This window comes from Gopherus flavomarginatus, chromosome 5 (genome assembly GCF_025201925.1).
Source record: "Gopherus flavomarginatus isolate rGopFla2 chromosome 5, rGopFla2.mat.asm, whole genome shotgun sequence".
NCBI lineage: Eukaryota > Metazoa > Chordata > Testudines > Testudinidae > Gopherus > Gopherus flavomarginatus.
Genome location: NC_066621.1, coordinates 132401303 through 132416737, shown reverse-complemented (window position 1 = coordinate 132416737; position 15435 = coordinate 132401303). Strand labels below are relative to the sequence as shown.

Below are 15435 nucleotides of genomic sequence, written 5' to 3'. Positions count from 1 at the left end.
CTTTCAACTTCACTGCGTGCCAGCCAAGTACACAGGAAACAGCTGCTCCCTTGTTAAAGCCCCGGGAACTTTTGAATTTTCATTTCCTGTTTGATAAGCATGGAGAGTTCGCCAGCACAGCTGATCATGGAGACTCAAGGCTGTAAATGCGCTCCAGCATTGAGTACACAGGAGGTGGAGGATCTTAATGCCATGTGGGGAGAAGAGTCTGCAGGGAGAGCTCTGATCCAGCAGAAGACACGCTGATATCTATGCCAAGATTACATGGGGAGAATGGCTACACCAGGGACATGCAGCAGTGCCACGTGAAAATAAAGGAGCTTCGGCAAAAATGCCAGAAGACAAGGGAGGCAAACACTTGTTCTGGTTCTGCCCCACAGATGTGCCTCTTTTATGAGGTGCTACGTGTGGTGAAGCACTGGAATGGTTTACCTAGGGAGGTGGTGGACTCTCCTTCCTTAGAGGTGTTTAAGGTCAGGCTTGACAAAGCCCTGGCTGGGTTGATTTAGTTGGGAATTGGTCCTGCTTTGAGCAGGGAGTTGGACTAGATGACCTCCTGAGGTCCCTTCCAACCCTAATAATCTATTCTGTATTCCATATTCTATGAAGCTGTTGTGCTTTGAACCCCCCACCCCTACCCTGCACCTAGGGCAGTGGGGCTTGGGCTTTGGTACCTTACCCCCCACCCAGGGCAGTGAGGTTTCGGCAGGCTCAGGCTTCAGTCCCCTCTCCTGGGGTAGTAATTTTTGTTGTCAGAAGGGGGTTGCAGTGCAAAGATGTTTGAAAACCCCTGATCTAGTCTGATTTCCTGCACATTGCAGGCCACAGAACCTCACGCCCCACTTCGGTAGTAGGCCCATAGCCTCAGGCTGAGTTACTGAAGTCCTCAAATCTTAAAAGACTTTAAGTTACTGACAATCTACCATTTATTCTAGTCAAACTAGCAACTGACCCATTCCCTGTGCTGCAGAGGAAGACAAAAAAACAAAACAAAAATCCCAAAACAACCCAGAGTTTTTGCCACTTTGGTCTGGGGGAAAATTCCTTCTCAACCCAAAATATGGCAATCAGGTACACCCTTAGCATGTGGGTGAGACCCACCGGCCAGACAGAGTTCTCTGTAGTCACTCAGAGCCCTTCGCCTCTAGTGTCCCATCTCTAGCCATTGGAGATTGGCCATATGCTATTGTAGGCAATCTCGCCATACCATCCCCTCCATAAACTTCTTAAGCTCTGTCATGAAATAAGTTAGATTATTTTGCCCCCACTACTCCCTTTGGAAGACTGTTCCAGAACTGCACTCCTCTGATGGTTGTCTACTTTCAAGCCTAAACTTACTGATGCCCAGTTTATATCCATTTGTTCTTGTGCCAGAATTGTCCCTCAACATAAATAACTTATCTCCCTCCCTAGTTTTTATTCCTCTGATGTATTTATATACCACAATCCTATTTCCCCTTAGTCTTCATTTTATTAGACTAAATGGAGCCAAGTTCCCCAAGTCTCATCTTGTAAGGCAGGATTTCCATTCCTCTGATCATTTTAGTAGCTCTTCTCTGTATTTATTCCTGTTTAAATTCATCTTTCTTAAACATAGGAGACCAGAACTGCAGACAGTATTCCAGATGAGGTTTCACCAGTGCCTTGTATAATGGTGGTAACATTTTCCTATCTACACTGGAAATACCTCACCTGATGCATCGTATGATTGCATTAGCCTTTTTCACAGCTGCATCACATTGGTGGCTCATAGTCATTCTACTTCTCTGTCGCTTTCAACTAATATAGCCCCACTCTATAGCAAAAATTCTTTGTTAGTCCTGAAGTGCTATTAAATTAAACCTTGCGTTATTAATTTTCATCCCATTTCTGTTACTCCAGTTTTCAAGGTTGACCGAATCTTCTTGTATGATTCCTGTTGTCCTCCATATTGGCAGTACCTCCCAACTTTGTGTCATCTGTAAATTTTATTAGTACACTCCCACTTTTTGTACCAAGGTCATTAATGAAAATGTTAAGTAGATTGGTCCCAGGACTAATCCTTGAGGAGCTCTAATCGTAACCTCCCTTTCCAGATCTCACTCCTGCTCCTCTTTTCCATCTCATGGCCAGCTAAAGGAATTTTCTGTTTTGTAATGGAGTGTAGCTGCTAGAATAGATTCACTCCCTGAGCACCACATGTTTTCCCCATACTTTCCCTTGCAACCAAAGATCTTTGAGTGCCTTTTGAATAGCTTCAAAATGAACTGGAGCTAATTGAGAAGGTCCAGCAAGGTGATTTTGGCACCTGAACATTAGTCTTGTGCCCCCCCCCCTTTTTTTTTTCTTCTTCAGGATTACCATTTTACTTCCAGTGGAACCTCCACTTTGCTAGCAGTCTGTTTGGGATCACATCGGGAGAGCTGCAAAGCAGTCTTAAAGATAACACCTGCCTATCTGCTCCTGTTCCAGAACCTGCATCATACTGGAAAGACTACAACCATATTCAGATAGGAGGAGGAGAAAAACACCTTCAATGGCACTTCACACAAATACCCACCATAACTACTTCCACTTGTCCTGCGAGTACCCTTTTTTCCCACTGCACATACTCCTTCTACTAAACCCTGAAATCTTGTAATTTCAGAAATGTTCCCTGCAGTGTACTTCAGAGTTGTGTACACATGCTCCCTGTACTGGATTTACAACTCAATAACTATCTATAATACAGTCAATTAAGGGGAAGGAAGTAATTTCCTGTGCCCGTGGTTGTGCATTAATACTCTGTGGTTCTCTTTTAAATGAAGGTCTCTCCCAGCCCTACATGTACTTAGCCTCAAAGCAGTTTGTAAGAATATAGAGAAAGTTAGGGCTAGTTAGAAAATTTTGTACTGTCTTCACTTTCAAACCTCTGCAATAGGCTTCTATGAAAGGTTGTGGAATCCCCATCAATGGAAGGTTTAAGAACACATTGGGCAAACACCTGTCTATGATGTCTAAGTTTACTTGGTCCTGACACAGCATAGGGGGCTGGACTTGATGGCTTCCTGAGGTCCCTTCCAGCCCTACATTTCTATGACTCTGCCTCTAATGGGTTTTCTAGTCCTATTCAAAACTCAAGTAGGCATAGAGAGGTTATTTTACGACTCTGTTTGGCACTGGTGAAACTGCTGCTGGAATACTATGTCTAGTTCTGGTGGTCTCAATTCAAGACGGATGTTGATAAATTGGAGAGGGCTCACAGAAGAGCAACGAGAATGATGAGGGTTAGAAGATCTGCCTGTTAGTGACAGAGTCAAGGTGCTCAATCTGTTTGATTTAACAAAGAGAAGGTTAAGGGGTTACTTGATTACAGTATAGACAACACGTAGTTAATAATGGGCTCTTCAATCTAGCAGAGAAAGGCATCACATGATCCAATGGCTGGAAGTTAAACCTAGACAAATTCAGACTGAAAAGGCATAAACTTTTAACAGTGAGAGCAATTAACTGCTAGAACAGTTTCCCAAAGTCATCATGATAGTGAGTTTTAAGTGTTCCACTACAGACACTTCAGAGTAGAAGCTCAACATTCTGAAAATCAGACTATTTAAAGTTGTCTCAGGTGGGGGCACTCCAAAAATGAAATTCCCCAAATCACTAGTCACTTCTGAAAATATACACCACTGTTCTGTATAATCATAGTGGAAGGAATGTTCCCTGTGATCAGTAGTTCAATTCACAGTAGTGATGAGGGAAGACTTTCTTAATGTTTGTTTGCCCTTAAACTATTTGCTTAGGAGGCTACTTGGAGCCAATGTGAGTTTTGGTACTGATTTCAATGGCAGAAGGATTGGGCCCATGGTTATTAAGAAGTCAGATAGTAAGGGTAATTGCGGAGAGAATTTTAGCCCTACTCTTATAATTAGGATGGTATTTTATTTTACTGTATGTATCTTTTTTTGTGTACAAAATGTGTATTATTTATAATGTTAATAATTGCATCTAGTCAAAGAACTAATGTTTTTTGGTTACTGCAATAGTGTCAAGACTTTGTTTTGTTGCATTTTGTTTTCCAAAGAATAGTTAACATTTAAACACTGCTAACCTTAGGAAAAGGTTTATTTGCTACTTAATGTTACTATGGGCTGCCAGCCACCCTGAGTTGTCAAACTGCTAGTTTATTCCGTCTGAATGCTTTGTTTGGTTCTGAATGGGAAGAATGAAGTTTTTTGTTTGTTTTTTTTAATCCCGGAGATTTTGCATGAAGTCTTTAGCAGTTTTAGAAATGACTTGGTGACTGTTGACATAAATACTGATTCTGCAATGGGACCCATGCTGGCAACCCTTACTCCTGCATGGAGATCCATTGACATGAGATCAATTGTGCAGATCCAGCAGCAGGATAGGGGCCTAATGAGTTAATTTTGTGAATTATTTTTAATAATTCCATGGTTCCCTATGGTTTTATTAGAAAATTAATGTAACAATTTGAGAGGGGAAAACTTCTGTATTTCAAACTATAGAAGATTTTTAAATCAAGCAGCAGCTTTGATAATTTGTATTGGAAAACACTGTCATTACCACACTTCTGGAGGGTTTTTTAATTCTGAAATTCTATTTTGGCTTTTTTTCTGGCAATCTTTGAATTACTAACTATAAATAAAGTAAATTTTAAGGTTTTTTTTTTTATTCTTTTTACTGCACAGCTCTTTGAATTACTTTTTAGGTATCACAATGCTTGTGAATCAGTGTCTGCCCTTCCTACTGGCCTGGTGTGTTTTGTCTAAATTTACTGACATTTGGCTGAACTTTAAGTAGCAATTAGCCAAAATGCCTGGAAGATTCTTGCCAAGGTTTTCAGAAGTGACTATTGAGTTTGGAAATTATATTTTTGAGTGCTTAACTTGAGCCACCTTGAAGATGCCTGATTTGTAAAGGGTGGGCTCTCAACACTTTCTGAAAATCAGGGCCCTTTAAAATTAGTATAGTTAGGCCTCCCAAATCAATAGTTACTCTTGGAAATCTCAGCTTTTAGCTTGTAAGTGATTTTTTTTAATATTGCATAAACAACTCAAAGAAAATTTTAGTTAATCATACTGCTAAACTAACCTTGTAAGGCTTATGAACCAGTCATAGCAAGTCCCCATGTTAGTGTTCATAGAATATTAGGGTTGGAAGGGACCTCAGAAGGTCATCTAGTCCAACCCCTTGCTCAAAGCAGGGCCAGTCCCCAGATAGATCTTTTTTTCCCCAGAGCCCTAAGTGGGCCCCCTCAAGAATTGAACTCCCAACCCTGGGTTTAGCAGGCCAGTGCTCAAACTACTGAGCTTTCCCTCCTGGCTTTATTAATCTTTGTCATTTATTTTACCTTTATTAATCACAGATGAATGTGAGCCCTATTATCCTACAAAAATGAAAAGCCTACTTTGTCTATACAATTTCTTTCTCCACAGTAACACCATTGTACATTAAGTATCTTCTCTTTCTAGTTTTGTCATTTAGTAGTGTCATGGTTTCCCCTTTTCTTTTTTTGTGTTTTTTAACACGCTTTCCACTTATTATAGATTGCTTATTCGGTGTGTAGTAAAAGAGACCTTTGACTAAAATTTGACTGGTATCTGCAACACACCGCAGTGAAGGAAAGGAGTGGGTTTTGTAGTTTGTTTTGGTAACCATTCGCTATTGCCATCATTCGGCAGTGCTCACTGGCAAGTTGTTGATTCCTTAGGCCTTGAGACAGGAAGGGTTGCTGTCTGCTGCAACAGGTCTTTGTCCAAGGTTTCAACCAACATCATTTAGATGCTAATATGTTGTAAACTTGCTGTTTTGTACTAGAATTTGACTGAGTTTCTGGTATATGTGGCCTATCTGGGATACATGTTAAATTTGACCTCAAAAGGGCCTGTTGTGCTGAAGGGCAGTCAGTGTCTGATTCATTGATGCCCTCAATTAAAATTTCAATCCCCTGTTTTACAGCTATGTAGTGTTAAAACGGAAGTCAGTGAATTTTTCATGAATCAGTGATACTTAGTCCATTTCCGTTTTGTCACCTTAATATATTTGCCTCCTACATTAATAATCAAAAACTAATATTATGTAGTGTATGAAGTTAGATATTATACCAAAGGATTGTGACATTTTTTTCTGTTCTGATTAGTACATCATTAGAAATTAGAAGTTCAATATTATAATAATATATTTTGACTACCTCTGTGCATCAGAGAAAACATTCTGTTCCTCTTGTGGAGAGAACCATTTCTATCTTAAACAAGGGTTTTTTTTACCAGATTTAGCAATTTTACTAGATAGAAAACAGTGATTTCTTTAATAATATGCTAACAGCATCTGAAATGATTTTACTGTTAGACTAGATACTATTTCAATAGAAATTATGCATGTTTTAGACAGTGCAAATGAGCAGTTTGATGGTAACTAACAAATTAGACATAACAGGAACTCATTAAACTTCAGCTCTGATCACTAAATGTACCAAGTGGTTGTCTGTACTTTCTGGAGAAAAGAAAGGAAAAAAGAAATTTTATCCTGGAGAAAAGGGTCTTTACGTGAGACAGAGACATGGCTTAATATGATATCTTGAGGTATAAAGTTCAAGCAGTTTTCTTTTGCACAAGAGTACAAAATATATCATCTGATTTTACATACTGTACCTTATATTTTCCTGAATGTAATGGAAAATCCTTTTGTAAAATGAAGTAATAATTGTGTTTGCATTTATTTCTCCATAAAACTAATGCATGCTATAAGCCTTTTAAAGTATGGTGAATATTAAGTTTCTTTAAAACTCCATTTTGGTAATAAATGAAACACACAGTGAAGGGGTTTTTTAAGCTGTAAATCTAATTGGACTCTAGCAATTACTTTAGCAAATAAAACAGAAAATATGCAAATATCTCCTGAGCACCTAGAACCAATATTTCAGACACTCACTGTCTGTATCCCCAGCCAAGAAAGGACACATGATGATTAGATTTTGAAGGACCATGTGCTGTTGCCACAGAGCGAAATATTAAAATGCAAGAAAACAGACTACCACATGGCATGATTGATTTTTATGGGAGTTCATGTTAAAGTGTTCTCTTTTTATATTACCTTTTAGGTTACCTAGGGTGAAACAAAATTACAGGCTTGAAACTCTGGAAAAGCTCAGTAGCAGCATTCGAGGTAAAAATGAACACACTGAAGTAATCTTTAGGAATGTCCTTTTTTGTTAACATTATTAAAACCTATTAGGATAGAAATTCTTATCAAGGTTCATTTTGTATTTTAACTTTTCAGTAACAGTTTGTTTACAAAAGTGGATTTTAGAACTTTTTTTTCTTTTGGTGAATGGTTCAGTCATTCCCGGAATGCTTACACATTGGATGAATAAATTGAGTAATTTCTGTTGCTCCCTTTTCTGTATGGGGATGTAAAGTTGTGGATACACGAAGTAGAATTGTTGCTTAGAGACTATCCATACTTTTGGGTTTCAGATGCAAGTCTGTGGAGCAGCAATTACATGTTTGTATTAAACTAAATTATTTGTTAAATCCTGATAGTTGCATTGTACAAATGACATTTAAATATATGGATCCTTTTTAAATTGAACTTCGATTTTGGATAATGCACCGTCTTACTAGAAATTAATAAGATATATTTTAAATTAATTCAAATATGAATGTATTGACATGTTCAGGAGGTAGTAAAATACACTCTGCTTTTTCATGCATTGAGGGCGTTTGTTGAGGCTCAAATTAAAATTTGCACAAAACATAATTTGAACTGTTTTTGCCTTTTTTGTTTAGAAGTGAAATGAAAGGAATTCTTTATCGATGTGTGTGAAAAAATATAGCATGATTAAACAAGATACAGAACTACTGCATTTCTCTTCTAATTGTCATTCTTGTTGACTAATAATAGCTTATTGGGTTTCAGCAGTTGCTGAATTTAAAGTATGATTTTTGTAGTAGTTTTAAAATGTCCAGGTAAAATAGATCTTGTAATTTATCTCTTCATTTCTTGCTGAGTCTTCCTTTTTTGAACTTTCATTTCTTGAAATATTTTTTACTCATTTTAAAAAATACAAATTTCAAAATTTTTAACATCTAATTCTCACTGTTAAACTAAAATACTGGAGACTATGTTGTCGCTTTCAGGATAGACCTTTAACACAAGAGCTTGCCTTTCGTGTGTACTGATATAGATACATCTGTGTATGGTTTTGAGAAATTACATAAGGGATATTTATATTACTACTTATGACCAAAATATTATTGTCCGTTCTTTTACAAATTCCTTGTATTTTACACTATTTACAGAATTTTTGAGCTATCCTTTTTTAATTCCACACTCCTGTTCATTTTTATTTCATTTTAGAGCAGAAGCTTGCAAATGATGCAATTAATGTATAAACTGATATCATGATGTCAAAATGCAGTTCAAAGAACACAAACACAGAGATCTCAGAAATTAAAACGGTAAGTCTGTGCTTTATAATATGACAGAAACAGATTGCAAACAAGTATGTGTGTATCAAATTAGGCATTAACGTGTTTTATTGAATTTCTTTAAATGGCTAAACCTTTGGAACAATACTGTAAAGGCTTTTTAGGTTCACAATCTAGGCTAATATAACATTATTGAATAATCTGTAGTTTAATTTTTATATACACACACAATTTTTACTAAGAAGTAGCTTTATTTTCTCCATAGGTGCGGACTATATAAGAGGCAGGTAGCTAACCAAAACCAATTATAAATACTTACCATTAGATTAGTCAAACTACAGACCTTTAAAAATTTTATGAAATGTAATATGATTAGAAATATTTAACTTATTTTTAAATTTCCACGATATTTTAGATTTAAATATTTGCAGTGTTGTGAACTCAAGCATTATGATGCAAGTGAATTAGACTCAGAATGAATATATACTTTTTTTAAAAGAATGGAAGAGTGGAATCTTGCTCATCTAAACTGAAAGAAATACAGGAAGTAAACAGCACAAAATAAGTCATATTTGATTAAAAAGTACTTTGTTTTAAAGATAAGGCAAAAAATAGTAAGGATTTGCACTTGACTCAATTTTAGCTCCATATATAACTTCAAGAGAAGAAAACACTGTCAGTTACTTTTCATAGTGGGTAAAAGTGGTTTTTTGTTTTGTTTTTTGTTTTTAAAGTTCTCTAGAAGGTTCCACAATGAAGAGTGGTGCAGAATGTGGTTTTTGTTTTTGTGTTTTTTTAATTTACAGTAGTGTGCTTCTGTCTGTGCTACATTTTTAGCTAATCTGGAACTCTGCTCAGTTAACTGGTGTGGTGAACGTGTGCTGTCCTGATTTTTGTGACTGCTGGGAGCCAAGGCTGCTCTCACATAAGCTTAAAATGGCCCCAATGAGCAATCACACGAGGCTGGGACCTCTGGAGCTGGGTGCTTTGGCTACACTGCCTCTGTCAAGGCTAATTCCTCGCTCTGGCACTTGGAGTGTAGAAGGTGGGGGCCCGCAAGGATTCTAAAAATTAATACTGGCCATTCCAGGCTTATATTAAACTCCCAAGGTTACAGCTTTTCTCTGATCTTGAATTGGTAGATGGTGCCACCATCCAAGGGCAGAACCCCTTTGAGAGCTCAGGAAGGTGCACTTGGGAATTTCTTCCTGTTGGGTACCCTCAAGCCCGTTTACCCCTCCCCCCCCGGGAAGAGCTAAGGAAGGAAGGAAATCAGCTGTTGCCACCAGCTAATTAAACAACATGTGCCTTAATAGGTTTGTGCACATAAATCCAATTCTGTTTTTAAAGGTAAATTTTATTTTTTTTTAAAAAAGTGAAAATGCATCTGGGAACTCAGGCTATTGCTAGATTTTAAAAGAGCAACTACAAGAATTAAGCACCAAGAATAGCTTTCTTGTGGTCCAGCTTAAAGGTTACAAGCAAAACAAAAGCACCTAGGGTTAGCACAGGAATCCACAAGCCATAAAGAAATAAAAGGGATAAACCTAATTGCGTCTTCCTAGACGTTTCCTGATCTACTTGCATATCTGGGGTTTTAAACGAGTAGTTTCTAGGTATGGTACTGATGATTTTTTTCATACCTGGCCCAAGCTTCTTACAGCATAGTTGCAGCCCTGTCCGCCTCTCCCCAGCTATACCAACAAACATTTTCTAGTATAGAGCTGACCTTAGTGTCAGTTCTTTAGTCTCCTTTCTCATTACCACAGTTTTAACCTAGGACAGGTGGGCAGACAATGGCCTGGGAGCCATTTCGGGCTGGCCTGCAAGTTCCCACTGGGAAGCTGGGTCGGGGTCGCACCACGCTGCTCCCGGAAGCCGCGCCATGGCCCCGCTCTGAGGATCGCAGGCTGCTCCACACCTAGGAGCCAGAGAAGGGACATGCCACTGCTTCCGGGAGCCGCTTGAGGTAAGCGCCGCTCAGAGCCTGCACGCATGAGCCACTCCGCATGCCCTAGCCCTCTGCCTCAGCCCTGATCCTCCTCCCACTCTTCAAACCCCTTGATCCCAGGACAGAGCACCCTCCTGCACCCCAAACCTCATCCCTAGCCCCACCCCAGGGCCCACACCCCTGGCCAGAACCTGCACCCCTGCCCCAGCCCTGATCCCCCTCCAAATCCCTCGGTCCCAGCCCAGAGCACCCTCCTACACCCCAAACTCCTCATCCCCAGCCCCACAACCAGAGCCGCCCCCTACCCCCCAGACCTCAGTTTTTTAAGCATTCGTGTCCTGCCATTCAATTTCTGTTCCCTGATGTGGACCTCAGGCCAAAAAGTTTGCCCATCCCTGACCTAGGATGAGGTACTTCAAAGGTCCTTAATTTTCTGAGACTAAGTTCTAAATTGTCCACCATTTCAGCAGGTCAGGAAGAATCCGTCAGGAACTTCAGCTGTTGACAATACTACATGGGTTATAGAAGAAGCTCTTCAGAGGCAGGTCAGTCTAACATGAGCCTCAACATAATCCTGATCTTATTAAAGAGGCTTTGCTGAGCAACAAAAAACCAGCCTTTTATTCTCTCAGTATGCTTGTTGAGAAAGCAATATTCTGCTTACCTGTTGTATAGCATGTGTTAAAGATATCTTTTTGGTTCACATCTTGTTATACATCACCTTAAAAAGTCTAGGGTTTTTTGGTGTAAGGAAATTAAAAATGAGGTTAAATAATTGCACCATATTTCCAGTGAAAGAATCCTCAGGGAAACTTGTTCCTAGAGGGCTTTTAAGTATTTCAAGTATAATACATTCTCTTTGCACTTTACTTGAGTTTAAAGAAAACAAACCTGAGATCCCAAACTTTTCTAAGAGATATTGGAAGACAAAACAAAAACTAAGCCCTGGTCTACACTACAGGGTTAGGTTGAATTTAGCCGCGTTAGGTCGATTTTATAATGAACGTGTCTACACAAGCACCCCAGTTCCACTGACCTCAAGGGCTCTTAAAATCAACTTCCCGGCGAGGGGAGTAGCGCTAAAATCGACCTTGCTGGGTCGAATTTGGGGTAGTGCGGACACAAATCAATGTTGTTGGCCTCTGGGAGCTATCCCAAAATGCTCCAATGTGACAGCTCTGGACAGCACTTTCAACTCTGATGCACTAGTGGGTACACAGGAAAAGCCCCGGGAACTTCTGAATTTCATTTCCTGTTTGGTCAGCGTGGCAAGCTCAGCAGCACAGGTGACCATGCAGTCACCTGTGATGCTCCCTCGCTCTCTTGGTCAGAGGGAGGCCACTCACTCTGACCCTGACCTCACAGGCCTAGCTTATGTCAAACAGGCAAGAGCCCCCAATAGGGCTGCGTGATTATTAGTCACTACCAGGCTTTAGCCTGGGCTTGGGTAGCTCAAGTAGTCAGCCCTTAAACACAGTCCACCAGGGCTGGCAGGGGCTTGGGCGGAGCTCAGGCATCCAGCAAATAAACAGTCTCTAAGCGCTGACTTTTAAGGGAAGCTCCTCTTCAGGGCTGGAGCCTCCTTGTGCAGTGTGGTGGGGGAGTTCAGCCACCCTGGGTTGGGGTGGCAGGGGGACGCGCTTCCACCTTACTCCACTGTGTCCCAGCCCAGGGCTCTGGCAGGGGCACGAGTGGCTGCCCCAGCATCTGCAGGGATCCGACTGCAACACGCCGACTGAGCCACGCCGGGCTCTGCAGCTGGCTGCTCCGTGACTGCCCCTGGGCTACTTTTTGCCACCCCAGTGTTCAGTACCTGCGGCTTCCAGGCCTCTTCCGACTCCTCAGGATATACAGCAGCAGGTACTCCAGGCCAGTCATTGTCAGCATCTGGGCATCGAGAACAGCCAGGCGCAGGTTCCTCTCGGGGATGCAGGAGAACAGGCAGAGCATCCTTCTTTTCTGCAGGCTCTCCCCCAACTGTGCTATGGGGCCAGCCTTTTATACTTCTGGCCCCGCCTTGGTACTTCCAGCAAGCGGGGGTGGGGCGATCTAGGCTCTGCCCTCCAAGGGCCATGTAATGTTCCCTCGCTCTCCTGCTCTCAGAGGGAGGCCACTCAGACTCACTACATTTCCCCAGAATTGTAAACAAGGTCCAGCATGGAGCGAACAGAAGACATTGGATCTGATTTCCTGTATGGGGAGAAGAATCTGTGCAGGCAGAACTCCGATCAAAAAGAAGAAATGCTAATATATATGCCAAAATCGCACAGGGCATGGTGGACAGAGGCTACAACAGGGACATGCAGCAGTGCCACCTGAAAGTCAAGGAGCTCAGGCAAGCCTATCAAAAGACAAAGGAAGCAAATGGTCACTCTGGGACAGAGCCCCATACATGCCGCTTCTGTGATCAGCTGCATGGCATTCTGGAGTGGGGGAGCCTACCAGTACTCCACCACGGTCTGTGGACACCTGCAAGGGAGGAATCTCATGCAACATGGAGGAGGATTTTGTGGAGGAGGAGGAGAATACACAGCAGGCAAGTGGTGAATCCGTTCTCCCCGGCAGCCAGGACTTTTCATCAGCCCGGAGGCAATACCCTCCCAAGGCGGGATCCCTGACCGTGAAGGTGGAGAAGCCATCTCTGGTGAGTGCACATTTTGTAACTATAGTACATGGTTTAAAAGCAATAGTGTTTAATGTTTGATTTGCCTTGAAGATTTGGGATGCATTCATGGCCAGTACAGCTACTGGAAAAGTTTGTTAACGTCTCTGGGCATGGAGTGGGAATCCTCCAGGGACATCTCCATGAAGCTCTTCTGGAGGTACTCTGAAAGCCTTTGCAGAAGGTTTCTGGGGATGGCTGCCTAGTCTCCACAGCAGGACACTTATACCACACCTATCCAGTAGCAAGTAGTCTGGAATCATTGCGGCACAAAGCATGGCACTGAATTGTCCTGGGTTGTGGTTGCATTCAAGCAACATTTGGTCTATATCAGGGGTCGGCAACCTTTCAGAAGTGCTGTGCCGAGTCTTCATTTATTCACTCTAATGTAAGGTTTCATGTGCCAGTAATACATTTTAACGTTTTTAGAAGGTCTCTTTCTATAAGTCTATAATATATAACTAAACTATTGTTGTATGTAAAGTAAATAAAGTTTTTAAAATGTTTAAGCAGCTTCATTTAAAATTAAATTAAAATGCAGAGCCCCCCGGACTGGTGGCCAGGACCCAGGCAGTGTGAGTGCCACTGAAAATCAGCTTGCGTGCTGCCTTCGGCATGTGTGCCATAGGTTGCCTACCCCTGGTCTATGTCTTTCTGTGTTAGCCTCAGGAGAGTGCTATCATTCCTGGTCACCTGGTTGAAATAGGAGAATTTTTGTAAGGGAACATTAAAAGGACCCCATTCAGGCTGGGCTGTTTGCGCTTGGCTAAAAGGAGTAATCCCTGAGAATAGCCGTGCGGTGCGGGGAAGGGTGAAGGGATCATCCCAAATAGGCACAGGGAGGGTTGAGGGGAGGTGTGTGCTGCACATCCACCCAAAAACTGCAGCTTCTCCTTTTAAGTGGCAAACCCAACCAGCATTGCTTGCTACGGGAAAGGAGGGCGCTGCAGTTAGCACACATTCCCACATGTTATGAAGGCGTTAGAAGCCAAACCCGCATACCCTTTGGCTTACCATGGCTGCCTGGAAACCGAATTCTGTTGCCCAGCCGTGTGTGATATCACCATACCGTCAGGCGCTCAATATAAAAGGCAAAATGTGACCTTGTACCTAAAGAACATGTGCTGTCTGCTGTGAATTGCTTCTTTCACTGTGAAAGAGTCTCGCTTTTGTTCTCAGAAATGTATCATCTTAAATTTTACTCTCCCTTTTTATCCCCCTGCAGGTGCAAATATTTCTGTGCTCCCCCTATCATCTCCGTCCCTGAGGTTATCGCAGATTAGAAGATGAAAAAAATGCACTCGCGATGACATGTTTTCTGAGCTCATGCAGTCCTCCCCCACTGATAGGGCACAGCTGAATGCATGAATGCATTCAGTGACAGAGTCCAGGAAAGCATTAAGTGAACATGATGAGAAGAGTCAGGATGCAATGCTGATGCTAATGGGGGAACAAACGGACATGCTCAGGCATCTCGTGGAGCTGCAGGAAAGCCAAGAGCACAGACTGCCACTGGATCCACTGTACAACTGCCTGCCCTCCTCCTCAAGTTCCATATCCTCCTCACCCAGACACCCAAGAATGTGGGGGAGGGGGGAGGGCAGGCTCCGGGCACCCAGCCACTCCTCCAGAGAATGGCCCAAGCAACAGAAGGCTGTCATTCAAACAGTTTTGATTTGTAGTGTGGTTACAATAAGCAATGTGGCCTTGTCCTTCCCTCCTCCCCCACCCCACCCTACTCTTCCTGGGCTATCTTACCAGTTATCTCCCTTCATTAATTAAAAAAAAAAAATAATTAAAAAAAAGCATCGTTTCAAAACAATATTGACTTTATTTCTTTTGCCAGCTGTGATCGAAGGAGGGAGGGTGGTTGGTTTACAGGGAATTAAAATCAACAAAGGGGACAGGTTTGCATCAAGGAGAAACACACACAACTGTCACGCCATAGCCTGGCCAGTCGTGAAACTGGTTTTCAAAGCCTCTCTGATGCGCAGTGATCTACCTGTGCTCTTCTGATCACCCTGGTATCTGGCTGTTCAAAATTGGCAGCCAGGCAATTTGCCTCAACCTCCCACCCCGCCATAAACGTCTCCCCCTTACTCTCACAGATATTATGGCACACATAGCAAGCAGTAATAACAATGGGAATATTGGTTGCACTGAGGTCTAACCTAGTCAGGAAACAGCGCCAGTGAGCTTTTAAATGTCCAAAGGCACATTCTACCACCCTTCTGCACTTGCTCAGCCTATAGTTGAACTGCTCCTTACTACTGTCCAGGCTGCCTGTGTATGACTTCATGAGCCATGGGAGCAAGGGGTAGGCTGGGTCTCCAAGGATAACTATTGGCATTTCAACATCCCCACCAGTAATTTTCTGATCTGGGAAGTAAATCCCTTCTTGCTGCTGCTCAAAC

General features: G+C 41.9%; 1 protein-coding gene across 16 annotated transcripts in view; it reads left to right on the top strand.

Annotated features, from left to right (window-relative positions):
* The window catches only part of DICER1 (dicer 1, ribonuclease III), a 97565-nt gene that overhangs the window by 8603 nt on the left and 73527 nt on the right, over window positions 1-15435 (top strand). For 5 of the 16 annotated variants that reach the window (XM_050954442.1, XM_050954439.1, XM_050954445.1 and 2 more), the window contains 3 exons: window positions 7079-7143; window positions 8338-8438; window positions 10827-10904. The gene's annotated coding sequence lies outside the window, so the exon portion shown is untranslated. Of the gene's footprint in view, window positions 1-7078; window positions 7144-8337; window positions 8439-9245; window positions 9454-10826; window positions 10905-12162; window positions 13004-14246; window positions 14844-15435 lie in introns of those variants that run through there. The other 11 variants (XM_050954449.1, XM_050954443.1, XM_050954450.1 and 8 more) reach the window with 9 other exon arrangements.